Source organism: Myotis lucifugus, unplaced genomic scaffold, assembly GCF_000147115.1.
Source record: "Myotis lucifugus unplaced genomic scaffold, Myoluc2.0 scaffold_2, whole genome shotgun sequence".
NCBI lineage: Eukaryota > Metazoa > Chordata > Mammalia > Chiroptera > Vespertilionidae > Myotis > Myotis lucifugus.
In genome coordinates, this window is record NW_005871050.1 from 18,939,471 (window position 1) to 18,958,780 (window position 19,310).

Genomic DNA, 19,310 nt, shown 5'->3' on the forward strand with positions numbered 1-19,310 from the left:
TAAAAAAGCAACAGTACATTTTATGCAAATTAACTTTCCAGTGAGATGGAATGAATTGGATTTTCTTATGGTTGTATAAGCACAGTTCCAATGTTTTTTCAATACTATTATATTCATTTTCTACATTGTAATACTTCTGAAACAGGATGTTTATAACTTGCTGATAATATCCTGTTCAACAAGCAGTACTTCGTTTTTACAATTAATGGCATCTTGGCATGGAGAAAATATAGTCATTACACTAACAGAATGGAGTCTCTGTGGCAAACAGGTGGGCTTAAGTTCAGAGGCAAAAAGCCACAGATATAATGCCACTGAACTGTATACTTAAAAATTGTTAAAATACCCTGGCTGAGGTGGCTCAGTTGGGTGTAGCATCATCCTGTACACCAAAAGGTTGTTTCTTTTAAGTATATCTTTATTGATTTCAGAGAGGAAGGGAGAGGGAGAGAGAGATAGAAACATCAATGATGAGAGAGAATCATTGATGGGCTGCCTCCTGCATGCCCTCCACTGAGGATCGAGCCCATAACCTGGGCATGTGCCCTGACCCGGAATTCAACTGTGACCTCCTGGTTCACAGGTTGATGCTCAACCATTGAGCCATGCTAGCCAGGCAACCCCTCTATCTTAAGCTTCATGCCTTAATTATATTTGCACAGTTCCTTCATAGTATAACCTAGATTAGTGTTTGACAGCATGGGTATGGTGGGGAATCTTGGAGGAGGAGGAAGAGGGATATCATTAGGATTCTGCCTATCACATCTGGAATTTTATAAATATCTTCTGATCTTATAAAGATGCTGGGCCGTGTTCCTTCCTCTTGAATTTTTTGTAGTAGTCTGAGGAGGGTAGGTTTTAGTTCTTCCTTGAATGTTTGGTAAAACTCCCCTGTGAAGCCGTCTGGCCCTGGGCTTTTGTTTGCTGGAAGCTTTCTGATGACTGCTTCAATTTCTTCCATAGTTATTGGCCTATTGAGGTTTTTAGATTCTTCCTGATTGAGTTTTGGAATGTTGTATTTTTCTAGGAATTTGTCCATTTCCTCCAGGTTGTCTAGTTTGTTGGAGTAGAGTTGTCCGTAGTATTGTTTAACAATCATTTGTATTTCTGTGGGGTCTGTTGTTATTTCGCCTCTATCATTTCTGATTTGGTTTATTTGGGACCTCTCTCTTTGCTTCTTGGTGAGCCTGGCTAGGGGTTTGTCAATCTTGTTTATCCTTTCAAAGAACCAGCTCTTGGTTTCATTGATTTTCTGTATTGTTTTTTTGGTCTCTATTTCATTGATTTCTGCTCTAATCTTTATTATCTCCTTCCTTCTGCTCACTCTGGGGTTTTCTTGTTGCTCTCTTTCTAATTTTTGAGTTGTAGAGTTAGATGATTAACTACCATTTTTTCTTGTTTTTTGAGATAGGCCTGTAGAGCTATAAACTTCCCTCTCAGGACTGCTTTCATTGTGTCCCAGAGGTTTTGGATTGTTGTGTTTTCATTGTCATTAGTGTCCAGGATGTTTTTAATTTCTTCTTTGATGTCATCGGTAACCCAATCAATATTTAATAACATGCTATTCAGCTTCCAAGTGTTTGAGTATTTTGGGTTGTTTTTATTGTAGTTTATTTCTAACATTATGCCATCGTGGTCTGAGAAGAAGCTTTTTATGATTTCAATCTTCTTTAATTTGTGGAGACTTTGCTTGTGATCCAATATGTGGTCTATTTTTGAATATGTCCCATGAGCACCTGAGAGGAATGTATATTCCACAGCTGTGGGGTGAAGTGTTCTGAAGATGTCAATTAAGCCCATCTGATCTAGTGAGTCATTTAGGATTGCTGTTTCTTTGCTGATTATTTGTCTAGCGGATTTATCCAGTGATGTCAGTGGTGTATTAAAGTCCCCTACTATGATTGTATTGTTGTCGATCTCTCCCCTGATATCTTCCAGAAGTTTTCTTATGTATGTGGGTGCTCCTGCATTGGGTGCATATATGTTTACCAGGGTTATATCTTCTTGTTGTATTGATCCCTTTAGTATTATGAAGTGGCCTTCCTTATCTCTGGTTATGGCCTTCACTTTGAGATGTATTTTGTCAGATATAAGTATTGCTACCCCAGCTTTCTTTTCCTTTCCATTTGCGTGAAAGATATTTTTCCATCCCTTCACTTTCAGTCTGTGTGAGTCCCTTCTAATGAGGTGGGTCTCTTGTAGACAGCAGATGTATGGGTCATGTTTTTTTATCCATTCAGCCACTCAATGTCTTTTGGTTGGAGCATTTAGTCCATTTACATTTAAAGTTATTATTGAAAGGTACTTGTTTGTAGCCATTTCTTTTTTTGTGTGGCTGTTTTCTTTCTGAGCTTTTTATTTCTTCTTTTTACACCAGTCCCTTTAGCATTTCTTGCATGGCTGGCTTGGTGGTGATAAACTCCCTTAGCCCTTTTTTGTCTGTGAAGCTTCTTATTTCCCCTTCAATTTTGAATGATAGCCTTGCTGGATAGAGTATTCTTGGATTCAGTCCTTTGCTTTGCATCACTTTGTAGATTTCCGTCCATTCTTTTCTGGCCTGATGTGTTTCTGTTGAGAAATCATTTGATAATCTAATGGGAGATCCCTTGTATGTTACTTTCCGCCTCTCTCTTGCAGCCTGTAAGATTCTCTCTTTATCCTGAACATTTGCCATGGTAATTATGATGTGTCTTGGTGTGGGTCTTTTCGGGTTCACCTTGTTTGGGACTCTCTGGGCTTGTGTGACTTTTTTCTTCCCCACCTCAGGGAAGTTTTCTGATATTATTTCTTCGAATAGGTTTTCTAATCCATGTTCATCTTTCTGTTGTTCTGGCACCCCTATTATTCGTATGTTGCTTCGTTTCATGTTGTCCCAAAGTTCCCTTAGGCTCTCCTCCTGTCTTTTAATTTTTTTCTCCATTTGCAGTACAGTTTGAGTGTGTTTTGCTTCCTTGTCTTCTAATTCACTAATTCGGTCCTCCGCTTCTCCCAGTCTACTGTTGATACTTTCAATGGTGTTTTTTATTGCAGCTATGTCGCTCTTCATTTCTTCTTGGGACTTACTTAAGTTGTTGATTTTTTCATCTCTTTCTTCTAGCTTCTTGCATAAGTAGTTGAGTTTTTCATCTGTTTCTTCTTGCTTCTTGAACATCCGGTGCATGTACTCTAGGAACCTTATTCTGAATTCTTTTTCCGTCATGTTGCATATCTCTGTCTCACTTAGCTGCTTTTCTGGCGAGTCCTCCTTTTCTTTCCTTTGGGGGTTTCTTTGTCTACCCATGTTTGATCTCACTGACATGACTAGTTGTTGAGTCGTTCAGTGGCTGGACCCTGGGTGGCAGTGGCTGCTCCCTGGGTGGCAGTGGCTCCTCGGGCTGTGGTTGCTCCTTGGGCGGTTGTGGTAGCAGCGGCTCCTCTGTTGATAGCAGAGCCTCTGGTGGGTGCTGTTCACAGCTGTGGTGGCTCTTCTGGCTGGTGGAGGGAGGCTTCACACACAGCAACTGTTCCCCAGGCAGAGTGTGTGGTGATCAGGAGGCCGCTGTTGCTTGAATCTGCTTTCCGTGGAGGGGTGCAGGTCTCCTCTGGGCTCTTGCAGTCGCGCTGCTTGCGAGTCGTTGCCTCCGGGTTAGTAGCCGCCGGGTTAGTAGCCGATCTCTGGATGCCGGTAACAGCTGCCCAAGATGGCGCGGTCTCGCCGCTGCGCTGGCGCCCAGGGGGAGGTTTCAGCCTCAATCTCTAACCATCCGCATTTTTTAGGAGTTCTCTGTCTTTCCTGGCTGCAGACTGTCTCTCAGCTGAACCTCCCCAGCTTGATCGGGCTGATTGTTACCCGTTTCAGCTGCTTGCCCCTATCTGCTCCGGGACAAAGCACCAACACGTCCTTCTAAGGCTCCGCCATTTTTTCTCCTCCAATCCTCTCATTGGTAATTATAAAATAGGGATAATGGTGCTAGTTAATATTTATTAAATGTGTCCTCATTTTTCAACTGAGTCACAAAGAACTTGCTCAGGGTGATCCAGCCAATAGTAGTAGAGGTAGAATTCTAATCCAGGCAGCCCAGTTCTACAACCTATTCTTTTAATTCCTAGTTTCCTATCTGGAAGGGGTTTTGAGGCTCAAATCAAATGTAATCATGTGTGTGAAAGTGCTTTGAAAACTATAAAATGCTAGCTAAATAGGAGATATTATAAAAGTTACTGAGCCTAGCAGAAGGCTTTGGTTTTCTTGGAGGCAGCATTTTCTTGGCAGTAAGGAAAACGTTGCTGTGGTAGGGAGGAAGTTATAATGTACTAGGAGTGATACCTTGGTTTGAAATGGCTTCAAAGCCTAGTGTAGCAGAAATCTCACTGTACTGAAAGGAAACAAACCTAAGTTTTAGTGCCAGCTGAGCTACTAATAAACTAGTTGACCTTGGCTAAATCATCTAATTTCTCTAAACCTCAGTTTCATTAAGGTGATTGGTGTAGACAATGGTTCTTAACCTTTCAGGGGTCATGGCCCCCTTACGCATTACATTATATACTCTAATAACACTATGGTACCTCTCCACATATTTTGTTCACAATTTTATGGTTTCACAGATGCCCTGAAGCCCACCCATGGTTCCACAGACCTAAGGTTAGAAGTTCTTTGCAGCTGTCAGATTCTAAGGTTGGAACCACAATTGCAAATACATGATTTTCATAAGTTCTTTTTTTAATTTAAATTATTTATTGTTTCACCCCATTGACCTCTCCCCAGCTGCTTCCACTCACCAGCACATGCCCCCAACCCCCTACTGTCTGTGTCCATTGGTTATGCTCATATGCATGCATACAAGTCCTTTGGTTGATCTCTAACCCCTCACCCCCTGCATTCCCTCTGAGGTTGGAGAGTCTGTTTAATGCTTCTATGTCTCTGGTTCTATTTTTGTACATCAATTTATGTTGTTCACTATATTCCACAAATGAGGGAGATCATGTGATATTTATCTTTCTCCGACTGGCTTATTTTGCTTAGCATAATGCTCTCCAGTCCCAGCCATACTGTTACAAATGGTAAGAATTCCTTCTTTTTTACAGCAGCGTAGTATTCCACTGTGTAGATGTACCACAGTTTTCTAGTCCACTCATCTGCTGATGGGCACTTAGGCTGTTTCCAAATCTTAGCTATTGTAAATTGTGCTGCTATGAACATAGGGGTGCATATGTCCTTTCTGATTGCTGTTTCTGATTTTTTCGGATATATTCCTAGAAGAGGGATCACTGTATCAAATGGGAGTTCCATTCTTAATTTTTTGAGGAAACTCCATACTGGTTTCCACAATGACTGCACCAGTCTGCATTCCCACCAGCAGTGCAAGAGGGTTCCTTTTTCTCCACATCCTCTCCAGCACTTGTTGTTTGTTGATTTGTTGATGACAGCCATTCTGACAGGTGTGAGATGTTACCTCATTGTGATTTTGATTTGCATCTCTCAGATAATTAGTGACTTTGAGCATGTTTTCATATGTCTCTTGGCCTTCTGTATGTCATATTTCAAAAAGTGTCTATTTAGATCCTTTGCCCAATTTTTGATTGGATTGTCTATCTTCCTTTTGTTAAGTTGTATGAGTTCCCTATAAATTTTGGAGATTAAACCCTTATTGGAGATAACATTGGCAAATATGTTCTCCCATGCAGTGGGCTTTCATGTTGTTTTGTTGATGGTTTCTTTTGCTGTGCATAAGCTTTTTATTTTGATATAGTCCCATTTGCTTATTTTCTCCTTAGTTTCCATTGTCCTAGGAGCTTATCGGTAAAGATATTGTTATGACATATGTCTGCTATTTTGCTGCTAATGGATTCTTCTAAGATTTTTATGGTTTCCCATCATGTTTAAGTCCGTTATCCACTTTGAGTTTATTTGTATGTATGACATAAGTTGGTGGTCTAATTTTATTTTTTTGCATGTATTCAATTTTCCTAACACCATTTATTGAAGGGACTGTCTTGACTCCATTGTATGCTCTTGCCTACTTTGTCAAATATAAATTGAGCATAATGGCTTGGGTCTATTTCTGGGTTCTCTGTTCTGTTCCATTGGTCTATATGTATGTTCTTGTGCCAGTACCAGGCAGTTTTGAGGACAGTGGCTTTGTAATATAGCTTGATGTTTGGAATTGTGATCCCTCCAACTTGGTTCTTCTTTCTCAAGATTGCTGCAGCTATTAGGGGTCTTTTTTATTACAGATGAAGTTTTGGAGAGTTTGTTCTATGTCTTTGAAGTATGCTGTTGGTATTTTAATGGGGATTGCATTGAATCTATAGATTGCTTTGGGTAGTATGGACATTTTAATGATGTTGATTTTACCAATCCATGAACACAGTATATTCTTCCATTTTTTATGTCTTCCTCTATCTCTTTTTTCAATGTCCTGTAATTTTCTGAGTACAGGTTCTTTACCTCCTTGGTTAAGTTTTATAAGTTCCTTATAGGAATTTGGCCTTTATAAATTATGGCAAGTCTGTATGAAATCACTGTGCTGAGATGGTGAGAATCACATGATTTAGAGTTTAGGAATGGATCAACATTGATAACAATGAGGTATAGCTATAATAGCTCACAAAATAATTATGCCAACCACCAATGGACACAGACAACAAGGGGGTGAGGGCATGAGTGGGGGGTTAGGGGGGTAATGTGGGGATAAGGACACATATGTAATAACTTAATAAAGAAATAAATATAATTCTGCATTTCAATTTTATTTTGCTGAGGAACTTTATATACAACTCAATATATTAATCAGATGTTCAGCTTTCCAGTGCATTTAGAAAAGTGCTTGGCTTACTGCTTTTAGTCTGGTAGCAGCAGAAGATAACAGCACTCTTTCATGCTGGTCCACAGGGAGCAGCGGTGTTTTTTGTAAGAAGCAAGCTTTGGCATGGAAGCCATAAAGAATTTTATATCTATAAAAGTAGACAATGTCAACCCCAACTGGGTGTGAGATTTGTGGGTGGTCTGTTTGTGAAACATTTCTAATTACTGTGATGAGTCCTGCTGGGGTTGCTAAAATTAAGTGTCTGTCATATCCATTTCCTGGTGTTTTGAAACAGCTACAAGAATTGTCAAAGAATCTCAGTCCATGGGTTGGTAGAGCAAACAGGAAGTGTTTTGTTTTTTAGCAAGGATCCAATCCACCCTCTCATTTTATCAATGAGAAGTACTGAGCTTCTGTCTTAGATCTGATCCATTGAAACAGGTTTGCCTGCAGGAAATTTATTGGGGATCACTCCCAGGAACAAACTGTAAGGAAGTGAGTGAAGCAGGTTCAGACCGAAGGAGCCAGTTGAACTGCAATGCTGTAACAACAAAGGCCTTAGCCTGCTTCATAAAGAGCTCACAAGCTGAGGTGTTTCTTCAGACTTGTCTCCAATTGAGGTGAAGAGGGACAGGACTTTAAATGCCTGCATTGCTGGGTATTTGGATGTCAGCTGCCCATGGGAAGGGGCCATAACATTGGACAAGTCGGCTCCCTTTGAGGATAGTTTCTGGAGAGGGATACAGCTGTAAGACATCAGCAGCCAACATTCCTGGCAATTGGAGGAATGAATGCCTTGGTCCTAAAAGAATGTATCATGCTTACCTTTGAGCCTTAGCCTATGCTATTCCCTTTGGAACACTCCGGCATATACACATACTCCTAGGTAACTTCCAGTTTAAATGACCCCTTTTAAAAGAAGCCTTCACTGAGTATTTCCATACTATTCTATAATTGCTCCTATTATAACTATTCTCTGTTATACTGTAATAAAATTCCCGGTTTCATATCTGTCTCCTCTCTAGATTATAAGCTCCTTGAGGGCAGGAAGAGTGTCATTAGTATGCATCCCCTGAACTTAGAACAGTAATTAGAATGTGGTAGGTACACAGTAAGTACTTGTCAAATGTATAGTGGTTTGTCTTATTCAAGGTCTCCACTTGTGCATGCCCAGGGATGAGTTGCCTTAATGTTTTGTTCAGTTCCCATGAGGACAAACCATCTGATCACCATGTTCTATGTCTGTGTCCACATGGAATTATATGAAACCAGACCATTGCAAATATAAAGTGGAATCACATCATTGACGAAAAAGCCCTAACCGAGGTGAGAAATGTAACATCATTAAAATGGATGTGACCTATGTGTCAGATTCTTATAGCTCCTCTGGAAGGAGATTTGAAAGAGACTGTAATCCTGTGATGTATGAGTAGTTACATGTGGAATTGTGACAGCATTTGGAGATGATTGACTTGAGAATGGAGGTATTAATCATGGTCAATAGGCTTAATCATTAATTATAGACATGTCTTCCTTCTGACAAATTTTCAGATTCTGCAGGGATTTGCCTGTAGGAGATTTTAGCAGCAGTACTGCAGAAGCAGAGCCAGATTAAAATTGTGGTACTTGAACATTATTGCCAAGAGACTAAAATTTTAGTAAGATTTTCAAAAAAACTTCTGGGTAATATATAAATTCCAGAGAAGTATTATGCCTTTTTTTCCCAAAAGTGGTCTCTCTAATAATATAGCTGGGCCATGGTACCTCTATTACATAAGCTGACCTTTAAAAATGTTACAACAAGGCATTAATCAGGCCATCTTCTCCAGAGCTAACAAGGATTAGACAGAAAAAAAGATGCCACTGCCCTTTGTGTACAGTTATGCCTCCTGTGGCCTCTCTTTCATCAATTTCTTTGTTTTCTCTTGGATCAGGATTCTCAGTAAAACTGAGGGTTTTCAGGAGAGGCGACTTGAATATTCTGACAGGACACACATAATTTGTGACATTCTCCATAATCAATACAGTCACATTACATATCTGGAATTGGTTAAGGAAATGCCTCTCAAGCTATGAGTCAAACTTTTGAAGTGGTTGTGGACATATTAGAACTTGATAAAAACAAAGGCACTTCTTTCCAGAAAATGAGAGTTTGAAAAAATTTTGCATTAAATTCTATGGGGATCATGGGCTCCTAATGCCCTTCAATAAACCAGTGATTAAAAGCTACTGACTTAGAGATAAAAAGGCTTCTATTTATTGAGTGCTGACTATGTAGCAGGCACTGTACTAAATACTTGATAAGCATTATCTCATTTAAGTTACACAATAACTCTATGGGGCATGTACACATTATTTTATAGCTCAGAGGTAAGATAGAATGTTTCATTTTTCATATGTAGACTATCTGCACACAGATACAAATGGTGGAATGTCTCTTACAAACTAGATTCAAAACCATCATGCTGTCCTTACTTCATTTAATGTATATTAGGAGTTTTTGCTGAGGGTTGTTTGCACAGCAAAATTCAAGTCATTATCCCTTGTCTAAAGTGGAAATATTTGGTCAATTTTTTTAGCATTTTTATTCTTAATTACAGGTAGAATAGTCAATAATAAGTATAGTATAATTTCAGAATTTTGTTTTATGATAACGTATATTACATATACTGTGACACCATAAATATTTTGGTATGCATCCCTAGAAAATACTTTCCCCTTCAGAGTGAAGATAACATCAACACATCTAAAAATTAATAATTCTTTAATATTATTTAATACCCACTGGACATTCAGGTTTTTTCAGTGGTCCCCCAAATATTCTTCACCATCTTTTTGTCCAAGGACTTAATTCAGGGCATATGTTGTATCTGATTGTTATGATAAGCGTCTTTTAATCTAGAACAGGTCCCTTTTTTTCATTACAAGAACTTTCTTAATAGACCAAGTTAGTTGTTTTCCGAGCTTCCTTAAGGTGCTGTTTAGCTGGTTTCTCTCTCCCCTTTATTTCTTGAAAACTGAAAATTGGATATAAAGGGTTGTTTAGATCTAAGTGAAACATTTTTTTTACAATTACAGTTGACATTCAATATTATTTTATATTAGTTTCAGGTATACAGTGTAGTGATTAGACAATTATATAACTTACAAAGTGATCTCCCTGAAAATTCTAGTACCCACTTGGCACCATATATAGTTATTACAGTATTATTGACTATATTCCTTATGCTGTACTTTAACAGAAACAAACTCAGATACAGAGAACAGATTGATGGTTGCCAGATGGGAGAGGGTCTGGGGGACTGAATAAAAAAGGTGGAGGGATTAAGAAGTACAAATTTGTAGTTACAAGTAAAACACTTTTGACAAGATTATACCATAGGTGATGTTGGGTACTCTATATTACATCACATTAATTAGAAGATTGTCCCACCATCAGTGATGTTAGAATTGAACACTACATTAAGGTGATGACTGCCTAATGTCAGGAATTTTGGGCAAGCTTTCCATCTATCTAAATCCTCCTTGGGATCCCCAATTCCCCTCCCAACTTGTCACTGGTGTCTCACAACTCTTTAATAGGCATCAAGTTAGTTAATGCCACAATCAAATCTAAAGCCAAGTAAATAACTGATTTTAGAACCTTTAAATTCTTTCTTCAGAGTTCATGTAAGGAGAGAAAAAAAATAGCACTTCCTAAACAGACCAGAAAATGGCTTCTGATCCACTCATCTTCTGATGGGCACTTAGGCTGTTTCCAGATCTTAGCTATGGTGAATTGTGTTGCTATGAACATAGGGGTGCATATATCCTTTCTAATTGGTGTTTCTGGTTTCTTGGGAGATATTCCTAGAAGTGGGATCACTGGGTCTAATGGGAATTCCATTTTTAGTTTTTTTGAGGAAACTCCATACTGTTCTCTACAGTGGCTGCACCAGTCTACATTCCCACCAGCAGTGCACAAGGGTTCCTTTTTCTCTGCATCCTCACCAGCACTTGTCGTTTGTTGATTTGTTGATGATAGCCATTCTGACAAGTGTAAGATGGTACTGCATTGTCGTTTTGATTCGCATCTCTTGGATGATTAGTGACTTTAGCATGTTTTCATATGTCTCTTGGCCTTTCTTCTGTCTTCTTTTGAAAACTGTGGTACATCTACACAATGGAATACTACGCTGCGGTAAAAAAGGAGTTCTTACCATTTGCAACAGCATGGATGGAACTGGAGAGCATTATGCTAAGTGAAATAAGCCAGTCAGAGAAAGATAAATATCACATGATCTCACTCATTTATGGAATATAATGAACAACATAAACTGATGACCAAAAACAGATCCAGAGACAGAGAAGCATCGATCAGACCATCAAACCTCAGAGGGAAGGTAGGGGAGGGTGGGGGTAAGGGGGAGAGATCAACCAAAGGACTTACATGCAAGCATATAGGCCTAACCAATGGACACAGACACCAAGGGGGTGAGGGCATGAGTGGGGGGGGGATGGGGAGTAATGTTGGGATAAGGACACATATGTAATAACTTAATCAATAAATAAATTTAAAAAAGAAAATGGCTTCTGGGGAAACTAAAGAAAATATGAGAAGCTTTACAACTTGTCTGAGGGATGGTGTTGGCCTTAGCACTGTCAAGCACAGGAGACTCATTTCAGGAAGAGATTTGCCTTTTTCCCAGAGAACACATTGACTATGTGACAAACATGTACATGAGAGGGAATGTTCAAGCCTGCTGTTCTTAGGGCAGGTTGAGGTTGGGCAGGTTAATCTGAAGTGATGCCCTGTCCCCACAGCAGTTGCCCTCACCCTTGCCACATGCAAGCTTGCCTCTCTTGATGGTGTGCCCAACTTAGGCTCTTCCCCAACCCTGCAACAAACAAAAACACTCATTTGGGACTCTTATGTTCTCTTTTTTTTCTTCTATGTAATGCCTGTTCCAAATCAAGAATCATATCACATTCTTCATAGTTAGGGAATAGAGTTTACTTTTCTATATTTTAAATTTAAACTGGAGAAGGTGGTGCATGGCTGTAAACTAGGGTAATGATTGTTAAATGGTGAGTTTGCAGGTGGTACCAGTTGTGGGAGAGAGATTTTTTAAGGCCATATCTTCATGATGCTCTTTAAATCACACTAGGTAGGTTGCTACATATCTTGCTTTTTTATAAGGCTGACCTGTTTGAGGAAAATAAAACTCACAACATTTATCTGTCTAAAACACTTTCTCCCCTTAGGTGTGTTTGCCTTATAAAACAGCTTTAAAGGGAACACATTTCTGACTAGGATTTCCCAATTAGTAAATATGAGCACTTTGTCTGTGGCAACTCCTTAGTTACCAGAACAATATACAACACAGGTGTTCACTCAGCATATTGATTTCACCACTGAAATTGAAAGGCATCTTCTCTGATGAGTCTTGGAAAACAAAGTCATAGATCTCAATAGAGATGCTATAGATTTGGTCAGTTTTGATGCACAGAAGGGCTACTAATTATTGTCAAGTAAATGCCTCGAATATACAGTGACAAGTTGTATTGGAAATTGGCAACTTTCCAGAGCTGTGTGCCATGACTTCGTTTATTCACTCTCTTGGGAGTGAGCAGCTGCTTCAGTGAGCGGAGGCCTGGCTCTTGCTATTAGCAACAGTGAGATTGGGTTCTGTGAGTATGAGAGAGGGCAGCAGTATCTGGGCCCCTTTGCTGCAGGCTTCTTTCTGCATTTCTCAACAGCTATGCTTAGGGTTAACCTTGCCAATGGATCCCATTCTCCCAGTTGCTAATTAAATTAAACAGAAACTCAATATCGTATTCCCTAAATACTTATTAAGAGCCCACACTATGGCAGGCACTGTGGCAGATGCTACAGATACCATGATAAACAGGACTGACATGTCCTCATCAAACTTAGTCTACTGGGAAGACAGTAAATAAATACAAAATTATAAGCTGTGAGTACTACGAAAGAAATAAACAGGGGCTGAGATTGAAAATACAGTAAGCAAAGGCTCAATTAGACAGGGTGGTCAGAGAAGAATGTCTACTATGTGCCCAACACTCCACTAAAAGCTTGATTAAAAAGATTAAGGTGAGCCCAGCCAGTGGTTGAGCATCAACCTATGAACCAGGAGGTCATGGTTCTATTCCTGGTCAGGGCACATGCCCGGATTTGGGGCTCAATCCCCAGGAGGAGACATGCAGGAGGCAGCTGATCAATGATTCTTTCTCATTGCTGATGTTTCTATCGCTCTCTCCCTCTCCTTTCCTCTCTGAAATCAATAAAAATATATTGGGGGGGGGAAGAAAGACTAAAAGGACTTAGGTAAGATATGGTCTTTGACCTGAGGATTCATCAATTTATAGTAATTTCAATAGGCTAGGCAAAGCATGCATGAAGCATAATGGAAACCAAGAGGAAGTAGCAATGACTTCTTCCTGGGGTAGAGTGGTGTACAGATAGTAGAGAGAGAAAGGATATTCTTTTAGTTGAATGATAACCAGAAGATTGCTGTGTGAACATGAAAAGCAGTGGTTAAGAAAGTCTAGATCAGTGATGGCGAACCTATGACACGCGTGCCAGAGGTGACACGCGAACTCATTTTTTTGGTTAATTTTTATTGGTTAAATGGCATTTAAATATATACAATAAATATCAAAAATATGAGTCTTTGTTTTACAATGGTTGCAAATATCAAAAAATTTCTATATGTGACACGGCACCAGAGTTAAGTTAGGGTTTTTCAAAATGCTGACACGCCGAGCTCAAAAGGTTCGCCATCACTGGTCTAGATAAAGACAACAGTAAGAGTTAAGGTATTGTGGCATATTTGAGGGGATAAGGTAGGACATCTTGGAATCCTGACCTCAAATGAACTTTTCTGCAGGACCCCAGCATGGAGAATGTCTCAATGCAGAGCTACTCTGTTTAAAGCACTAGAGAAGGTAACAAGGAACTATAGCACCAAATGACCACAACGTTTGTAGCTAAAAACAACACAAATTCATTATTTTATAACTCTGGAGGTCACTGGGCCAAATAAAATTGTTAGCAGGGATGCATTCCTTTCCAGAGGTTCTAGGGAGAATCTGTTTCCCTGCCTTTTCCGGATTCTAGAGGCTGCCACCATTTTTGGTTCATGGCCCCCTTCCTTGATCTTTAAAGCTAGCAATTTCACATCTCTCTGACCCTTCCTCACATTTCTCTATGACCACAGCTGGGAAAAGTTTGATACTTTCAAGGACCCAATGATTATATTGGACCCCCCTTGATAACCCAGATTAAACTCATATTAAGATCTTTAATCATATCTGCAAAGTCCTTTTTTCTATGTAAGGAAACATATTCATGGGTTCTGAGAATTTGGGTGTGGACATCTTTGGGGGCTACTATTATGCTTACCAGGAACCTAGAATCTTCCCCCACCATTCATTTCCCATAACTTTCTGAAGGCCCTTCTGAAGTATCCTAGGACTTCACAGACATTTTGAAATCACTGCTGTAAAGTGTTTGTGTTTACCTATGAAATAACATGCCATGTGAGTTTGTTTGAAAGGGGGATGGGATGAGGGTTGGCACATTGTGCCATATTCACAGGACTTAAACATTATTTCCTTACATAAATCTGCCCTAACAAATTCACACGAAGTTAGTGTCCCCTATTATATACTTTGATAATATCCTTTACTTCATCTGTCTGTGTGCATTTGTGTGTGTAGATAAAGTCAGAAGGTTCAGAGTGTGCTAAGCTGTGAAGCAACTTTTACTCACTCAGCAACCATTTTTTGAGAAAGGCACAAAAAGATATATCGATAAATAAAAAATACATTCCCTTTTCTTATCACTATTCTCCGGTTGCGGAGACAGACACTAAACAAATGGTTCAGAATACATAACAAATGTTTTAAAATAGGACCTGGGGTGGGAAGCAGCCAGAGGTTTTTCTAGAGGACCCTGAGAGCCTGCATACCTGGAGGGGCCTGTCCATCATGGTAAGGGGACAGTGGGGTGGAAAGAGGCATGAACCACATGTCCTGAGGCCAGATGGGAAGATGTCTAAATCAGTAGATGCTCACACAGAGGAGGGATGACAGTAGAGAGCTTGAATAGGACTGTATACCCAGCAGATGCCAGCATTTGGTAGAGGATAGCTACAGAGCAGGTGCCTAGGTACCTGTGTCTCCCATGTCATAATGACATGTAAGCTCCTTGGAATAAGATCAACCTTAGAAAGAAGTGGAGAAGCAGAGAGGAGGAAAATCTTGAAATGGCTTTGAAACTAAAATGGTTGAGAAAATCTATAAGTAATTGAACTTACCTCAAACTGGCTAAATTGAGGTTTTTTGTTCTGGTGGAATGTGGACTCAAAATAACAATTCAGTTATGTTATGAAACAATAATCTTACATTTTTATAGACTGGAAAATAAAGACGATCAAAATTCATACTTCATACATACGTTTGTGGTTCTAAGGTGCTTCAATTTTATTCTATCCAAATGAAGCTGACTGTAGCTAGCCAGCAGGGATTTTAAATAGGAGAGAGACAGAATCAGGTCTGCTATAGAAAAATAAACTCAGAGAGCAGTTTGGGAGAAGACCTGAAGGGTGTGGATGGCAGAACAGACAATAGATTACCCTAGACCCCTAGGTGAGAGAGACTGTTTCCCACTCTGTCTTATGCTTTAGGGTCAGAAAGGACCTCAGATCATCTGCTTCTGTGTACAGTTAACCCTTGAACAATATGGGTTTGGACTGCATGGGTCCACTTATACCTGGATTTTTTAAAATAAATACTTTAATTTTCTCTTCCTTATGATTTTCTTAATATTTTCCTTTAGATTTACTGTAATACTGTATATAATATATAAAATACAAAGTATGTGTTAATCAACTATTCATGTTAACGGTAAGGCTTATGGTCAGCAATAAGTTATTAGTAGTAATCTTTTTCTGGAGTCAAATGTTATATGCAAATTTTTGACTGAGCAGAGGTTGGTGCCCATAAACCCTGCGTTATTCAAGGGACAGGTTACAAAATTCTAATTTTAGAGGTGAGGTAACTGAGGCTCAGAGATAAAAAAATAAATTTCAAATAACTAAGATTCAAGAATAATTGTTTTACTAATGGTTGGAATGATATCCATCAAGGATAGATAAAACGTTTTTTGAAATGTTGCTCTAAATTTATCACTTGGTATATACACTGGAGTCTGTTAAAATAAAGTATAAAAGTTAACTTGTCATAATTTTATGTGAATAGATTACATGAATCCCTGAGTAGATTGTAGTCTGAGATACATTCCTCATGCCTATGAAGAGACTTGACCATAATCAAGTCCAGGCAACCATTAACCTTTGGTCATATACATTGCACAAATAGAGCCTAGTGGGAAATAAAGAGGACATGGGTATTGAACCTGACCTAAACCTGTCAGTTTCTATTTCCACTGTGCCCAGCACTGAGCTGGAAGGCTAATAAATAGGAGAATGAGTGTGGGGATATGGTCGTCACTAAATTTTTAAAAATCCTACTCATTGCTATTGGAATTACCAAAGGATCCTCATGTTGCAAATGGCAGGTAGATACTCGAGTATAAGCATATTTGAAGAGGCAGAGATAGGAAAGCAAAACCAGCATTGCACTGGAGGGGAATCTGAAAGGATGTAGCAGGCAGGGAGATCCCCAAGATGGGTCCTGGGGATTTGAGGGGCCATAAGCTAGTGAATATTCAGCATTTACATCTATTTCTCAGTCATTTTACAGAGCTAAGTGTAGAGTTTGAGCCCCATAAATATTTTTAACTGGATTCAATTTCTCAAGAACTCTGATTTTTTTCTCTTTTTAATTCTGTGCTTTCAATATTTTAAATGTTGCAGCTTTGGAAAGAAGAAAATAGATTTAGTCTCTAGATGCAGTCAGCATAATGATTTAGAAGCAAGTTTAGCTGTACTTTTCTATAAACCACCTCTCTGAGCTTGATGACTTTACCATCCACTTTTAATATTTCTATTTTATTATTTTATTTTACTAGGGGATAGTGCCCTCTTTACTCCCTGAAATATTAAACACACTACACTAATGATATATAAATTTGAAAAAGGAAAAACATCATTTGAGTCCCAGCACCATCAAATTGAGAACTTTTTACTTATACCTTTTTTCTATTCTTTTTCATATACATACACCTTTTTACAGTGGTGACCATAATGATTGAATATCCTGTTTTCTCACTTAACGTTATTTGTGGCACATATTTCCACTTTTCTATATAGTCATCACAATCACTGTGAAGACATGCTTTTCAAGGTTTTGCAACTGCCTACCTCTAGTTCTTTTAGTTCTCAGTCCTTTGTTTTATCTCAATCTGCATAAAATCTGAGAAATAGATTTTATTCTGCTTGCTGGGTTTATGCTACTTAGCTCAAGTCATCAGAGATAACTTTTAGCTTTGCATTTTGATCAGGCCTCTTTCAAGTGTTATGTCACTGTAGTTGAATTTCAATGCCATCAATTTCAGCTACTAGATTGAAGATGTGTATTAGGGCATTCCAGAAATGCTGGTTTCCAGTTCTTTCCTGTTGGGGAAGTGCCAGATAACACAGCTTTTGCTGTAATAGGTCTGCACAGACTGCAGCTGGCATGCCACGTGGGGCTGGAGAATTGTGAATTCAGTCACTTTCCGCCCTCCCTTTGATTACCACAGACAGAGCCTGTCCCTGGGAATTATCAGCAAATTTTGGCAGGGAAGTAGGCAGGACAAAAGTCAGGAAAAGGGCCGTCCATGGGCTGTGGGGTAAGGGAGTGCCTTTGGAATTAGACCAGAGTGGTGGTTGTGATGGAAAAAGAGGAGACAGTAAGATGAGGCTGTATATGTGACAAGAATTCTCCAGATTTCTAGAAAAGATTCAAACATTCACTTAAAAAGAATATTTCCTCTTTATGTCACAGACTCCTTTGTGAATCAGATAAAAACTATGTACTTTATTCCCTCCCTCAAAAGCAGGCTCTCATAAATACAAAGCATTGTATTTGATTCCTCACAAGCATCCATAAGCAATGTTAGTATGAAGAAGCTCATTCAGTAAGGAAGATCCAGGGAGAGAAATGGTGTGACAGTATTTCCCAATACTTTTCCTCTGATTTTTTATTTTCTTCTTGAGAGAAATTTTATATTTTCTTAGGGATTTGCAGCCTCATTTAAATAAATGGTGGTGACAGCCCTGCAGAGTGTAGAATCAGTGAGGAAGAAAGGGTTAAGACTCTGGGTTCTATATTCTGACTTCTTGGGCTCAGAATTTTATCTAGGTTTGGTATTTTCTCTCTCTAAGCTTCAGTTTTTCATCTGTGAAATGGGAGTGGTCATTCTTAAGTGTGAGGATTAAATAAGATCATACTTATGAAGCACATTGCACAATGCCTGACATGCATTGTGTATTCAGGAACTACAGCTATTATTATAGTTTTAATTAAGATTCCAAAATAGATTTTGCCTCTTCAGGTTCATGAACCAAGTAGCCAAATACCTGCATATATTATATATAACTGGAAGTGGGCATTTCAAACCTCTAAATGAAATCAGGAAGGGACTTTTATCATTATATTGGATTCTGCAGATATTACCAAAGACAATCATTGATATTACCCTTATCTTTTAAAACATTCCCATGGCTTTGCTAATATTTTATGAAATTTTGATAATTTAGAGAATAATTGTGTTCAGGTTTACATGCATATTTCACAAGTGTTCTATAGATTAAGTTACTAGGTTTTTCAAAGAGGGAAAATACTGGCTAAAGCCTCTGTTTCATTAATTGTAGGCTGCAGGAACTGTCTAGCAAGAAGATAGGGTCAGGGTCATCCTGAGAAGCAGGGAAATGTTCATTATCCAATGGAAATTATGGCTTAAGAAAATCCACTTGTGTGTGTGTGTGACAAATTTAATTCATTAACTCAGTCCCTGTATATACAAACTTGAGGCAGGTTTATCCTACCAAAGGGTGAGTTTTGGTGTTGTTTCCATTTAAAACATGTTTTCTCTGTGATCTCCTACATCCTTTTCATTCACCATCACAGCAATCATCACACTGCTACTGTTTGTTTCATCTTCTCCCCTATAAGCAGTGTGAGGGAGAGACTGGCTCTGTCTTGTTCATTATTTTATTACCACATGTAGCACAGTGTCCAGCATTTAGTCTTCAGTGAGTACTTATTGAAAGAAAAATAGCCCAACACCAATGGGTTATTGAACAGTATGACATAATGGTTAAGAACTTGGACTTTGCCATCAGTGAGGCTGGCACCTATGTCCCAGATTTGTTGCATGTGAGCTATGACTACTTTGTGCCAGTTCTTTAACCTTTCTGAGTTTCATTTACTCATCTGTAAAATGGTGCTAGTGATAACTAATCCAAGGGGTCATTGTGAGCATTAAATAAAATGATGTATCTAAAATGTTCAGAATCATATATGGTGTGAGGTAAATATTCTGTGAATTGTAGCTATAATATTTTAATGATGATATTA